Source organism: Pseudophryne corroboree, chromosome 7, assembly GCF_028390025.1.
Source record: "Pseudophryne corroboree isolate aPseCor3 chromosome 7, aPseCor3.hap2, whole genome shotgun sequence".
Taxonomy (NCBI): Eukaryota; Metazoa; Chordata; class Amphibia; order Anura; family Myobatrachidae; genus Pseudophryne; species Pseudophryne corroboree.
This window is the reverse complement of record NC_086450.1, coordinates 174,481,878-174,495,174: the sequence shown is the minus strand read 5'-3', so window position 1 is coordinate 174,495,174 and position 13,297 is coordinate 174,481,878. Positions and strand designations below refer to the sequence as shown.

The 13,297-nt window shown below is 48.5% G+C and overlaps 1 protein-coding gene and 1 long non-coding RNA gene across 2 annotated transcripts in view; one reads left to right on the top strand and one right to left on the bottom strand.

Moving 5' to 3' along the window:
• The window catches only part of TMEM163 (transmembrane protein 163), a 527,822-nt gene that overhangs the window by 455,975 nt on the left and 58,550 nt on the right, over window positions 1–13,297 (bottom strand). The window lies entirely within an intron of this gene.
• The window catches only part of LOC134944875 (uncharacterized), a 93,838-nt gene continuing 84,402 nt past the window's right edge, over window positions 3,862–13,297 (top strand). Inside the window, exon 1 of the long non-coding RNA XR_010181976.1 lies at window positions 3,862–3,949. This is a non-coding gene — a long non-coding RNA (uncharacterized LOC134944875). The remainder of the gene's footprint in view (window positions 3,950–13,297) is intronic.

Sequence of the window (13,297 nt, the reverse complement as noted above, 5' to 3'; positions counted from 1 at the left end):
GTACACTGGTTGATAAAGAGATAGTAGTATACTCGTAACAATTAGGATGACAGTATGACGGTATAAAGAATGAAAAAAAAACCACGGTTAGGTGGTAGGTATATAATAATAAATAATACAATTCTGGTCGGACGGACTGCCTGCCGTGTGCCGACACAGAGGTAGCCACAGCCGTGAACTACCGCACTGTACACTGGTTGATAAAGAGATAGTAGTATACTCGTAACAATTAGGATGACACTATGACGGTATAAAGAATGAAAAAAAAACCACGGTTAGGTGGTAGGTATATAATAATAAATAATACAATTCTGGTCGGACGGACTGCCTGCCGTGTGCCGACACAGAGGTAGCCACAGCCGTGAACTACCGCACTGTACTGTGTCTGCTGCTAATATAGACTGGTTGATATTTAAAGAGATATTAGTAGTATACAACAATACTATACTGGTGGTCAGGCACTGGTCACCACTCCTGCAGCAAAAGTGTGCACTGTTAATTAATATAATTGTACTCCTGGCTCCTGCTAACAACCTGCAGTGCTCCCCAGTCTCCCCCACAATTAATTATAAGCTTTTAATTTATACATTGATGACTGTGCAGCACACTGGGCTGAGCTGAGTGCACACAGACTGAGTCACACTGTGTGACTGACTGTGCTGTGTATCGTTTTTTTTTTCAGGCAGAGAACGGATATAGCAGAGAGAAGTGAACGGATATATTATATTAAATAAAAGTTAACTAGCAACTGCACTGGTCACTGACTGTGGTAAACTAACTCTGTCTGCGACTCTGCACAATCTCTATCTAATCTATCTATCTCTATTCTAATGGAGAGGACGCCAGACACGTCCTCTCCCTATCAATCTCAATGCACGAGTGAAAATGGCGGCGACGCGCGGCTCCTTATATAGAATCCGAGTCTCGCGATAGAATCCGAGCCTCGCGAGAATCCGACAGCGTCATGATGACGTTCGGGCGCGCTCGGGTTAACCGAGCAAGGCGGGAAGATCCGAGTCGCTCGGACCCGTGGAAAAAAAAGTGAAGTTCGTGCGGGTTCGGATTCAAAGAAACCGAACCCGCTCATCTCTAATATATATATATATATATATATATATAAACTAAGGGGCCCCACACACGGCTCAATATAGCTGCCAATCCAGCAAATTGGAACAATATAACAGCTATATCGCTCTGTGTGTGGGCATGATGTAGTCCATTGCGCGCACCCAAGGGGGCATCCTCCTGAATCGCTGATCTCTCAGCATGTTCAGAAGATCAGTGATGCGGCTGGGCAATCCCATGCAGTGCTATGCGTATGAGGGCCAGCATAGCGGGCGGTGTGGGGACCGCCCGATATATCAGCCCTCGAAAACCATCCAGTAGGATATATCATCCTGATGAATCAATGCCTTGGTCTGAAAGATATAGACAGAATACAGAGATGTTTGGTCCTTGCTACTTCATGTGTCTGTTTCAAGTTAAATACTGACAGTTTTGCACAAGATTTATTCCTGAGGCTCTCAGACCTTTGAATGGTCAGTCGGCAGTGTTATAATAATTAGTCCTATACCCTCTTCATGTGAAACTGCCTTGCCTGTACTCCTCTCAAAGCTGAGCTCTCTTGTTACATTAACCCAGCAGCATAAATAGGTTGCACAGCAAAATCAATCATTGACGCTCCTTAGGAGTCAGAGGGTGTGGCCCAGACTGTCTCTGGCGGAAAGCTCATTCAGCAAAAATGGCAAAGGGAAAAACTGTTCCTCCTTCTAGAGAAGTATCATGATGTTGTGAAAGTAATGTATATATTTTATATGCAATTCAGGTTGTGTAAAACAAAGCTGCTTTAATAGCTAAGAGCCTCAGCATCAAGCTTAACCTATTTTTTCTTTCTGCGCTTTGATAGATCTGGGGAGAGGGTGCTCCTGGTAGGAGAGATGAGGAAATGGTGCTGTGAATCACATGATGTGATTTAAGAACCCGCCCATTATGACATAATATATTGTGGGTGGAGCTATGATGACAGCGAACTGTTTCATCACGCACCGGTCCTGCACATTTTACTGAAGGGTGACGTAAAATTTATTGCTAAATATGGACAACATATTACTAAATAAGTCATATTTACTGGGTGTATCAGCTGCATAGGTTTTTCTCTACAGTATTTTAAATTCCAATATTAAATTAGCCGTCATGTGAATAATAATGAGAAAATGGATCACTGTGTGTTAACAGGAACTTGCTCAGTGTTCCTGAGAAATGTTCTGTGACAACAAGCTGCCAACTTTCATTGGCTCTAAATAAACTGCTGACTAGATCAAAAAAGCCAATTTGAGGCGTTTATGACACGGAGAGGCCTAGTGATGCAAAATGCAAATCATTTCTGAATGCTGAATGAACGCATGGTAGCATTCAGATTTGTGACTATTGGACCGGATTCAGTATGATATTCCGGCCGACCTGATGCTGGTGGTTAGAATCCTATCCGTTTGATAGATAGACAGTGTCTAGTTAGACAGTCAATAGATAGACACCATATATTAGACAGACATTAGGTCGACAGGGTCAAAAGGTCGACAGGGTCAAAAGGTCGACATGGTCAAAATGTCGACATGGAAAAGGTCGACATGTCAAAAGGTCGACGTGGACAAAAGGTCGACATGGTCAAAAGGTCGACATGAAAATGGTCGACATAAAAAAGATAGACAATTTTTTTTTTAAATGTAACATGTTTTTGGATTATTTCATACTTTCTCTATCCATGTCGGCATAGAGTTGGTTATAAACCTTGTGGCGAGCGCAGCGAGCCACCGTGCCCGAAGCGTGGCGAGCGAAGCGAGCCCCGCGAGGGTATGCCTTTCTACAATTGGGGGTCCCAGATGACAAAACTATCCACACAAACCACAAAAATGTAAAAAACATGGTGTCTTCCTTTTTCATGTCGACCATTTTCATGTCGACCTTTTGACCCTGTCGACCTTTTTACTTGTCGACCTTTTCCATGTCGACCTTTTGACCCTGTCGACATTTTGACCCTGTCGACCTAATGTCCATCTAACATATGGTGTCTATCTATTGACTGTCTAACTAGACACTATCTATCTTTCATACCGGAACCGGTTACAATACAGACGCCGGCTTCCAGATAGTGTAAATCCTGACAGAGGGAAGGTAAGACTGTTCCCCCCTCTCCTCTATCCCTAACCCTCCTTTCCTGCAGCCTATCCCTAACCTCCCCCTTAATGTATGACCCTAACCTCCCCTTAGTAGTGCCTAAACCTTACCCCTCCTTCCCCGCAGCCTAAACCTCCCTCCTTATTGCCTAAACCTAACGTCCCCCTCCCGCAGCTTAACCCTAACCACCAAACCCAACCACCCCCCACAACTCTAACCCTAACATGCCCGCTATACTTAAGGTCGGGATGCCGGCTATCAGGATTCCGGCATCTGACTCCAGTTACAAATGTCATGGCCGCAACTGGGGCGGCTAGGGGGGCATGTGACCAGGGTGCTGAATCAAAGGGGGCACCAGGACAGTAACTTTAACCCCCCTTACAGCCCCCGTCCTCTGCGACTGCATTTGCAAGGGCGCATTGCAGTGAAGAAAATTAAAATAAACTACAGTTCCCAGCAGCCTTTGATAGTGTTATAGATTACTTTGAGTTTATTCATTGCAGTGTGTCCGGCTCCTTGCAGCCACGGCCGCAGAGGGAGGGGGTGTTAGGGCTAGCCAGATTAAGAGGGATCACAAAGGGCAAGTTACCTTAACCCACCCAAGTTGTTCATCAGCCAGGTCTAGTCAGGGTGCAGCTAAAGGTGCAGTCTGAAAAGGGGGCGGGGCTACAACTGACTTTCAGTGTCAGGCCAACCAGCCCAGCCAGCATGTGAGAGAGGACGGGAGGAGAGTAGAGACCTCACTATCAAGCATCAGCCTGAGCCTGCCTAAATGGTGAGTGTGACACAGGGAGCACTGTACGTACTTATGTGTGTGATTACTCTCCCTCACCCCCTGAGCCGGATTAATGGGGGGGGCTCTGGGGATAAGTACCCCGGGCCCCCCCATCTGAAAGGGCCCCATGCCGCACGCCACAGATCTATCTCTATTACCGATCCGCGGCGTGGTGCTGTGCTGCCCACTGACACTCAGCCGTTACTCAGCTGCCGGCGATATGCTGCACCAACCCGTACCTAGCAACCAATAAGAACACATCCCGGCTAGTCCCGGCGCCCGCACGTGACATGAAGACGTCACGCCGTGCGCTCTCTCCTGCACAGCACCGTGCGCTGCCGCTCTCTCTTCTTGTACTCGCCATGCGCTGCTGTTCTCTCCTGGTACACACTCACTCCTCCTGTATTGCGCAGTGGCAGTGCGCTGAAACTCTCTCTCCTGCACCTGCGCTCTCCTCCTGTACCCGCGTCCTGTACCCTCTCCTCCTGTAACCGCCTCCTGTACCCTCTCCTCCTGTAATTCCTCCTGTACCTGCATCCTGTACCCGCGTCCTGTACCCTCTCCTCCTGTAACTGCCTCCTGTACCCGCGTCCTGTACCCTCTCCTCCTGTACCCGCATCCTGTACCCTCTCCTCCTGTAACTGCCTCCTGTACCTGCGTCCTGTACCCTCTCCTCCTGTACCCGCATCCTGTACCCTCTCCTCCTGTAACTGCCTCCTGTACCCTCTCCTCCTGTAACCGCCTCCTGTGCCTGCGTCCTGTACCCTCTCCTCCTGCAACTGCCTCCTGTACCCGCGTCCTGTACCCTCTCCTCCTGTAACTGCCTCCTGTACCTGCGTCCTGTACCCTCTCCTCCTGTACCTGCATCCTGTACCCGCGTCCTGTACCCTCTCCTCCTGTAACTGCCTCCTGTACCCGCGTCCTGTACCCTCTCCTCCTGTACCCGCATCCTGTACCCTCTCCTCCTGTAACTGCCTCCTGTACCTGCGTCCTGTACCCTCTCCTCCTGTACCCGCATCCTGTACCCTCTCCTCCTGTAACTGCCTCCTGTACCCTCTCCTCCTGTAACCGCCTCCTGTGCCTGCGTCCTGTACCCTCTCCTCCTGCAACTGCCTCCTGTACCCGCGTCCTGTACCCTCTCCTCCTGTAACTGCCTCCTGTACCTGTGTCCTGTACCCTCTCCTCCTGTAACCGCCTCCTGTTCCCTCTCCTGTACCTGCATCCGGTACCCACGTCCTGTACCCTCTCCTCCTGTAACCGCCTCCTGTACCCTCGCCTCCTGTGCCTGCGTCCTGTAACCTCTCCTCCTGTGCACGTGTCCTGTACCCTCTCCTCCTGTGCCCGTGTCCTGTACCCTCTCCTCCTGTACCTGCGTCCTGTACGCTCTCCTCCTGTACATGCGTCCTGTACCCTCTCCTCCTGTACCCACGTCCTGTACCCCCTCCTCCTGTACCCTCTCCTCCTGTGCCCGTGTCCTGTACCCTCTCCTCCTGTACCCGCGTCCTGTACCCTCTCCTCCTGTACACGCGTCCTGTACCCCCTCCTCCTGTACCCTCTCCTCCTGAACCCGCACCCTGTCGCCTCTCCTGCTGTAACTGCCTCCTGTACCCTCTCCTCCTGTACCTTGTCCTCCTGTACCCGCCGTGCTCTGTGTCCTCCTGTACCCACCATTTATGAGGAACGTTAAGAGGCACAAGCACTCCTTCCGGTCTTAAGACACCAGTCAGTGGAGCAAAGCTGTAAAATATTATACGTGATACCAGGGGGTAGGATGGGCTCTTGAGTTAGGGAATCCTACTTTGTTTGCACACAGCGCAGATGTGCAGGATCACTGGCAACACCAGCCTGGCCACCCCATCGCAACTGCTGCCACCATCACACTGTGGGGTTCGTCCTGCCTCCCCCTGCTGTCACCGCCCTGCGCCCAGCTGCATTGCCCGGCTACCTCTCACCTAGCTAGCTGGGCAGTGCTGCAGCTCCTCCGCGCTCCCTTCCCATGTGATGGGAGAGGTGATGTCTCTCCTAGCCTGCCCCCATCCCACCCACAATGCCCTCACTGCAAAGAGTGCAGCGTAGGGCAGGAAGAAGAGAGGCATGCCAGGTCGTTGCAGGTGAGTCAGTCTCTCTCTCTCTCTTCCCCCTGCCTGCCATAATGTGTAAAAAAGGGGGACTCTGTTGCTGTAATGTGTAAAAAGAAGACTCTGCGTAATGTGTAAAAAGGGGGACTCTGCTGCTGCTATGTGTAAAGGGGGTACTCTGCCTGCCTAATGTGTAAAAAAGGGGTCTCTGCCTGTCATAATGTGTAAAAAGGGGACTCTGCTGCTGTAATGTGTAAAAGGGAGCTCTACCTGCCTAATGTGTAAAAGTGGGACTCTACCTGCGTACTGTATAAAAGGGGGCTCTGCCTGTCCTATTGTGTAAAAGAGGACTGTGCCTGCCATAATGAGTAAAAGGGAGCTCTGTGGCTACGCCCCTTTCCCATGTAGCCACGTCCTTATATTTTTGGCACATGCTCCTACGGCACACACTGGCCCTGTTTTGTATATGGGGGGGCTCCGATGCTGTTTCGTAAACACAGCACTAAAATGTCTAGTTACGGCACAGATATATGTATACAGGGTATATGTATATGATTTTAATTTTATACCTTGGGGCCCCCCTGTCTTTAGTATCCCAGGCCCCTCAAAGCCTTAATCCAGCTCTGCTCACCCCTCCCTCTCTCCCATCTCCCTCTCTCCCCCGTACTGAGGAGTACTACTGTGCAGTGAAAATTAGAATAAGTGGCGCAGTTGTACTTTTTTATTTCTTTATTTTTTTCTCCTTTATTTGTATTTTTATTTTTTTTATATAATTTTTTATTTTATTTTATCTATTTTTTTGGGAGCGAGGGGGGACATTGGGGAGGGGGGACAAATTACTGCCTTGCCCCGGGAGCCGAAAATCCTAGTTTCGGCCCTGCAAATGTGAAAATAGTAGTTTCTGTATGCCTTAACGGGCCAAAATCTTTATTAGGTGCAAATGTGCGATCTCCTCCTGTATTCAGCAAACTCCGAAAACTGAAAGTTTTCAGAGTTTGCTTGCAGAACTGACGCCTGTTAGAACGAGGTCTGGAGTGCGATGAGGGATCCCTCCGCCTTCAGTGGCCCTCTCTGTGTGTGAATCAGCTTATACTGACTGGCAGTGTAAACTTTCATTGATATTAATTAGCAGTGAAAGTGTGAAAGGAATTGCGGGACATATGTAACTTGTGGCAAGTTGGATACTTAATTATTGGGAACGATTACACCCCTGTTAATGAATAGGCCCCAGGGTTTAATATAAGAAATAACAAGTGCACAAACGGCCTCATCCTGTCAATCTCCTTGCGATGGCCCGTGCGATCGCTTTTTTCGCACCATCCCGTCGCTATGTACCGATGCCCGGTGCAGTCTTCCGATGCGCCTGCGCATGGTGGTGCATATGCATGCGCAGTTCGGACCTGATTGCAGGCTGTGAGAAAACGCAGCCTAGCGATCAGGTCTAATTTACACCCATTGTCACATTTTCAGTACTGTGAAATAAAAACCTCACACTGAGTAAAATTTCAGTTTCAGATTTGTTGTTCATTAAAATAAGAACTTGTCAAGGGTCTGAATACATTTGCAAGTCATGGTATTGCTGTGTATATGAATAATTTAAAATCTGAATTTAAAGTAACTGCAGATAAATAAACCTTCACTCACAGACTGAAACATCCAGTGCATAATATTGATCCCTGGAAGTGCATGTGGCACTCAGGTTTCACCAGAGGCTGGACTACAAATTAGAGATGAGCGCCTGAAATTTTTCGGGTTTTGTGTTTTGGTTTTGGGTTCGGTTCCGCGGCCGTGTTTTGGGTTCGAACGCGTTTTGGCAAAACCTCACCGAATTATTTTTGTCGGATTCGGGTGTGTTTTGGATTCGGGTGTTTTTTTCAAAAAACCCTAAAAAACAGCTTAAATCATAGAATTTGGGGGTAATTTTGATCCCAAAGTATTATTAACCTCAAAAAACATAATTTACACTCATTTTCAGCCTATTCTGAACACATCACACCTCACAATATTATTTTTAGTCCTAAAATTTGCACCGAGGTCGCTGTGTGAGTAAGATAAGCGACCCTAGTGGCCGACACAAACACCGGGCCCATCTAGGAGTGGCACTGCAGTGTCACGCAGGATGTCCCTTCCAAAAAACCCTCCCCAAACAGCACATGACGCAAAGAAAAAAAGAGGCGCAATGAGGTAGCTGACTGTGTGAGAAAGATAAGCGACCCTAGTGGCCGACACAAACACCGGGCCCATCTAGGAGTGGCACTGCAGTGTCACGCAGGATGTCCCTTCCAAAAAACCCTCCCCAAACAGCACATGACGCAAAGAAAAAAAGAGGCGCAATGAGGTAGCTGTGTGAGAAAGATAAGCGACCCTAGTGGCCGACACAAACACTGGGCCCATCTAGGAGTGGCACTGCAGTGTCACGCAGGATGTCCCTTCCAAAAAACCCTCCCCAAACAGCACATGACGCAAAGAAAAAAAGAGGCGCAATGAGGTAGCTGTGTGAGTAAGATTAGCGACCCTAGTGGCCGACACAAACACCGGGCCCATCTAGGAGTGGCACTGCAGTGTCACGCAGGATGTCCCTTCCAAAAAACCCTCCCCAAACAGCACATGACGCAAAGAAAAAAAGAGGCGCAATGAGGTAGCTGACTGTGTGAGTAAGATTAGCGACCCTAGTGGCCGACACAAACACCGGGCACATCTAGGAGTGGCACTGCAGTGTCACGCAGGATGTCCCTTCCAAAAAACCCTCCCCAAACAGCACATGACGCAAAGAAAAAAAGAGGCGCAATGAGGTAGCTGTGTGAGTAAGATTAGCGACCCTAGTGGCCGACACAAACACCGGGCCCATCTAGGAGTGGCACTGCAGTGTCACGCAGGATGTCCCTTCCAAAAAACCCTCCCCAATCAGCACATGATGCAAAGAAAAAGAAAAGAAAAAAGAGGTGCAAGATGGAATTATCCTTGGGCCCTCCCACCCACCCTTATGTTGTATAAACAAAACAGGACATGCACACTTTAACCAACCCATCATTTCAGTGACAGGGTCTGCCACACGACTGTGACTGATATGACGGGTTGGTTTGGACCCCCCCCAAAAAAGAAGCAATTAATCTCTCCTTGCACAAACTGGCTCTACAGAGGCAAGATGTCCACCTCATCTTCACCCTCCGATATATCACCGTGTACATCCCCCTCCTCACAGATTATCAATTCGTCCCCACTGGAATCCACCATCTCAGCTCCCTGTGTACTTTGTGGAGGCAATTGCTGCTGGTCAATGTCTCCGCGGAGGAATTGATTATAATTCATTTTAATGAACATCATCTTCTCCACATTTTCTGGATGTAACCTCGTACGCCGATTGCTGACAAGGTGAGCGGCGGCACTAAACACTCTTTCGGAGTACACACTTGTGGGAGGGCAACTTAGGTAGAATAAAGCCAGTTTGTGCAAGGGCCTCCAAATTGCCTCTTTTTCCTGCCAGTATAAGTACGGACTGTGTGACGTGCCTACTTGGATGCGGTCACTCATATAATCCTCCACCATTCTATCAATGTTGAGAGAATCATATGCAGTGACAGTAGACGACATGTCCGTAATCGTTGTCAGGTCCTTCAGTCCGGACCAGATGTCAGCATCAGCAGTCGCTCCAGACTGCCCTGCATCACCGCCAGCGGGTGGGCTCGGAATTCTGAGCCTTTTCCTCGCACCCCCAGTTGCGGGAGAATGTGAAGGAGGAGATGTTGACAGGTCGCGTTCCGCTTGACTTGACAATTTTGTCACCAGCAGGTCTTTCAACCCCAGCAGACCTGTGTCTGCCGGAAAGAGAGATCCAAGGTAGGCTTTAAATCTAGGATCGAGCACGGTGGCCAAAATGTAGTGCTCTGATTTCAACAGATTGACCACCCGTGAATCCTTGTTAAGCGAATTAAGGGCTGCATCCACAAGTCCCACATGCCTAGCGGAATCGCTCCGTGTTAGCTCCTTCTTCAATGCCTCCAGCTTCTTCTGCAAAAGCCTGATGAGGGGAATGACCTGACTCAGGCTGGCAGTGTCTGAACTGACTTCACGTGTGGCAAGTTCAAAGGGCATCAGAACCTTGCACAACGTTGAAATCATTCTCCACTGCACTTGAGACAGGTGCATTCCATCTCCTATATCGTGCTCAATTGTATAGGCTTGAATGGCCTTTTGCTGCTCCTCCAACCTCTGAAGCATATAGAGGGTTGAATTCCACCTCGTTACCACTTCTTGCTTCAGATGATGGCAGGGCAGGTTCAGTAGTTTTTGGTGGTGCTCCAGTCTTCTGTACGTGGTGCCTGTACGCCGAAAGTGTCCCGCAATTTTTCTGGCCACCGACAGCATCTCTTGCACGCCCCTGTCGTTTTTTAAAAAATTCTGCACCACCAAATTCAAGGTATGTGCAAAACATGGGACGTGCTGGAATTTGCCCATATTTAATGCACACACAATATTGCTGGCGTTGTCCGATGCCACAAATCCACAGGAGAGTCCAATTGGGGTAAGCCATTCCGCGATGATCTTCCTCAGTTGCCGTAAGAGGTTTTCAGCTGTGTGCGTATTCTGGAAAGCGGTGATACAAAGCGTAGCCTGCCTAGGAAAGAGTTGGCGTTTGCGAGATGCTGCTACTGGTGCCGCCGCTGCTGTTCTTGCGGCGGGAGTCCATACATCTACCCAGTGGGCTGTCACAGTCATATAGTCCTGACCCTGCCCTGCTCCACTTGTCCACATGTCCGTGGTTAAGTGGACATTGGGTACAACTGCATTTTTTAGGACACTGGTGAGTCTTTTTCTGACGTCCGTGTACATTCTCGGTATCGCCTGCCTAGAGAAGTGGAACCTAGATGGTATTTGGTAACGGGGGCACACTGCCTCAATAAATTGTCTAGTTCCCTGTGAACTAACGGCGGATACCGGACGCACGTCTAACACCAACATAGTTGTCAAGGACTCAGTTATCCGCTTTGCAGTAGGATGACTGCTGTGATATTTCATCTTCCTCGCAAAGGACTGTTGAACAGTCAATTGCTTACTGGAAGTAGTACAAGTGGGCTTAAGACTTCCCCTCTGGGATGACCATCGACTCCCAGCGGCAACAACAGCAGCGCCAGCAGCAGTAGGCGTTACACGCAAGGATGCATCGGAGGAATCCCAGGCAGGAGAGGACTCGTCAGACTTGCCAGTGACATGGCCTGCAGGACTATTGGCATTCCTGGGGAAGGAGGAAATTGACACTGAGGGAGTTGGTGGGGTGGTTTGCGTGAGCTTGGTTACAAGAGGAAGGGATTTACTGGTCAGTGGACTGCTTCCGCTGTCACCCAAAGTTTTTGAACTTGTCACTGACTTATTATGAATGCGCTGCAGGTGACGTATAAGGGAGGATGTTCCGAGGTGGTTAACGTCCTTACCCCTACTTATTACAGCTTGACAAAGGGAACACACGGCTTGACACCTGTTGTCCGCATTTCTGGTGAAATACCTCCACACCGAAGAGCTGATTTTTTTGGTATTTTCACCTGGCATGTCAACGGCCATATTCCTCCCACGGACAACAGGTGTCTCCCCGGGTGCCTGACTTAAACAAACCACCTCACCATCAGAATCCTCCTGGTCAATTTCCTCCCCAGCGCCAGCAACACCCATATCCTCCTCATCCTGGTGTACTTCAACACTGACATCTTCAATCTGACTATCAGGAACTGGACTGCGGGTGCTCCTTCCAGCACTTGCAGGGGGCATGCAAATAGTGGAAGGCGCATGCTCTTCACGTCCAGTGTTGGGAAGGTCAGGCATCGCAAACGACACAATTGGACTCTCCTTGTGGATTTGGGATTTCAAAGAACGCACAGTTCTTTGCGGTGCTTTTGCCAGCTTGAGTCTTTTCAGTTTTCTAGCGAGAGGCTGAGTGCTTCCATCCTCATGTGAAGCTGAACCACTAGCCATGAACATAGGCCAGGGCCTCAGCCGTTCCTTGCCACTCCGTGTGGTAAATGGCATATTGGCAAGTTTACGCTTCTCCTCCGACAATTTTATTTTAGGTTTTGGAGTCCTTTTTTTTCTGATATTTGGTGTTTTGGATTTGACATGCTCTGTACTATGACATTGGGCATCGGCCTTGGCAGACGACGTTGCTGGCATTTCATCGTCTCGGCCATGACTAGTGGCAGCAGCTTCAGCACGAGGTGGAAGTGGATCTTGATCTTTCCCTAATTTTGGAACCTCAACTTTTTTGTTCTCCATATTTTATAGGCAGAACTAAAAGGCACCTCAGGTAAACAATGGAGATGGATGGATTGGATAGTTTACTAGTATACAATTATGGACGGACTGCCACGGTTAGGTGGTATAAAAAAACCACGGTTAGGTGGTATATATTATAATAATAATACAATTATGGATGGACGGACTGCCTGCCGACTGCCGACACAGAGGTAGCCACAGCCGTGAACTACCGCACTGTACACTGGTTGATAAAGAGATAGTAGTATACTCGTAACAACTAGTATGACACTATGACGACGGTATAAAGAATGGAAAAAAAACCACGGTTAGGTGGTATATATTATAATAATAATACAATTATGGATGGACGGACTGCCTGCCGACTGCCGACACAGAGGTAGCCACAGCCGTGAACTACCGCACTGTACACTGGTTGATAAAGAGATAGTAGTATACTCGTAACAACTAGTATGACACTATGACGACGGTATAAAGAATGGAAAAAAAACCACGGTTAGGTGGTATATATTATAATAATAATACAATTATGGATGGACGGACTGCCTGCCGACTGCCGACACAGAGGTAGCCACAGCCGTGAACTACCGCACTGTACACTGGTTGATAAAGAGATAGTAGTATACTCGTAACAACTAGTATGACACTATGACGACGGTATAAAGAATGGGAAAAAAACCACGGTTAGGTGGTATATATTATAATAATAATACAATTATGGATGGACGGACTGCCTGCCGACTGCCGACACAGAGGTAGCCACAGCCGTGAACTACCGCACTGTACACTGGTTGATAAAGGGATAGTAGTATACTCGTAACAACTAGTATGACACTATGACGACGGTATAAAGAATGGAAAAAAAACCACGGTTAGGTGGTATATATTATAATAATAATACAATTATGGATGGACGGACTGCCTGCCGACTGCCGACACAGAGGTAGCCACAGCCGTGAACTACCGCACTGTACACTGGTTGATAAAGAGATAGTAGTATACTCGTAAC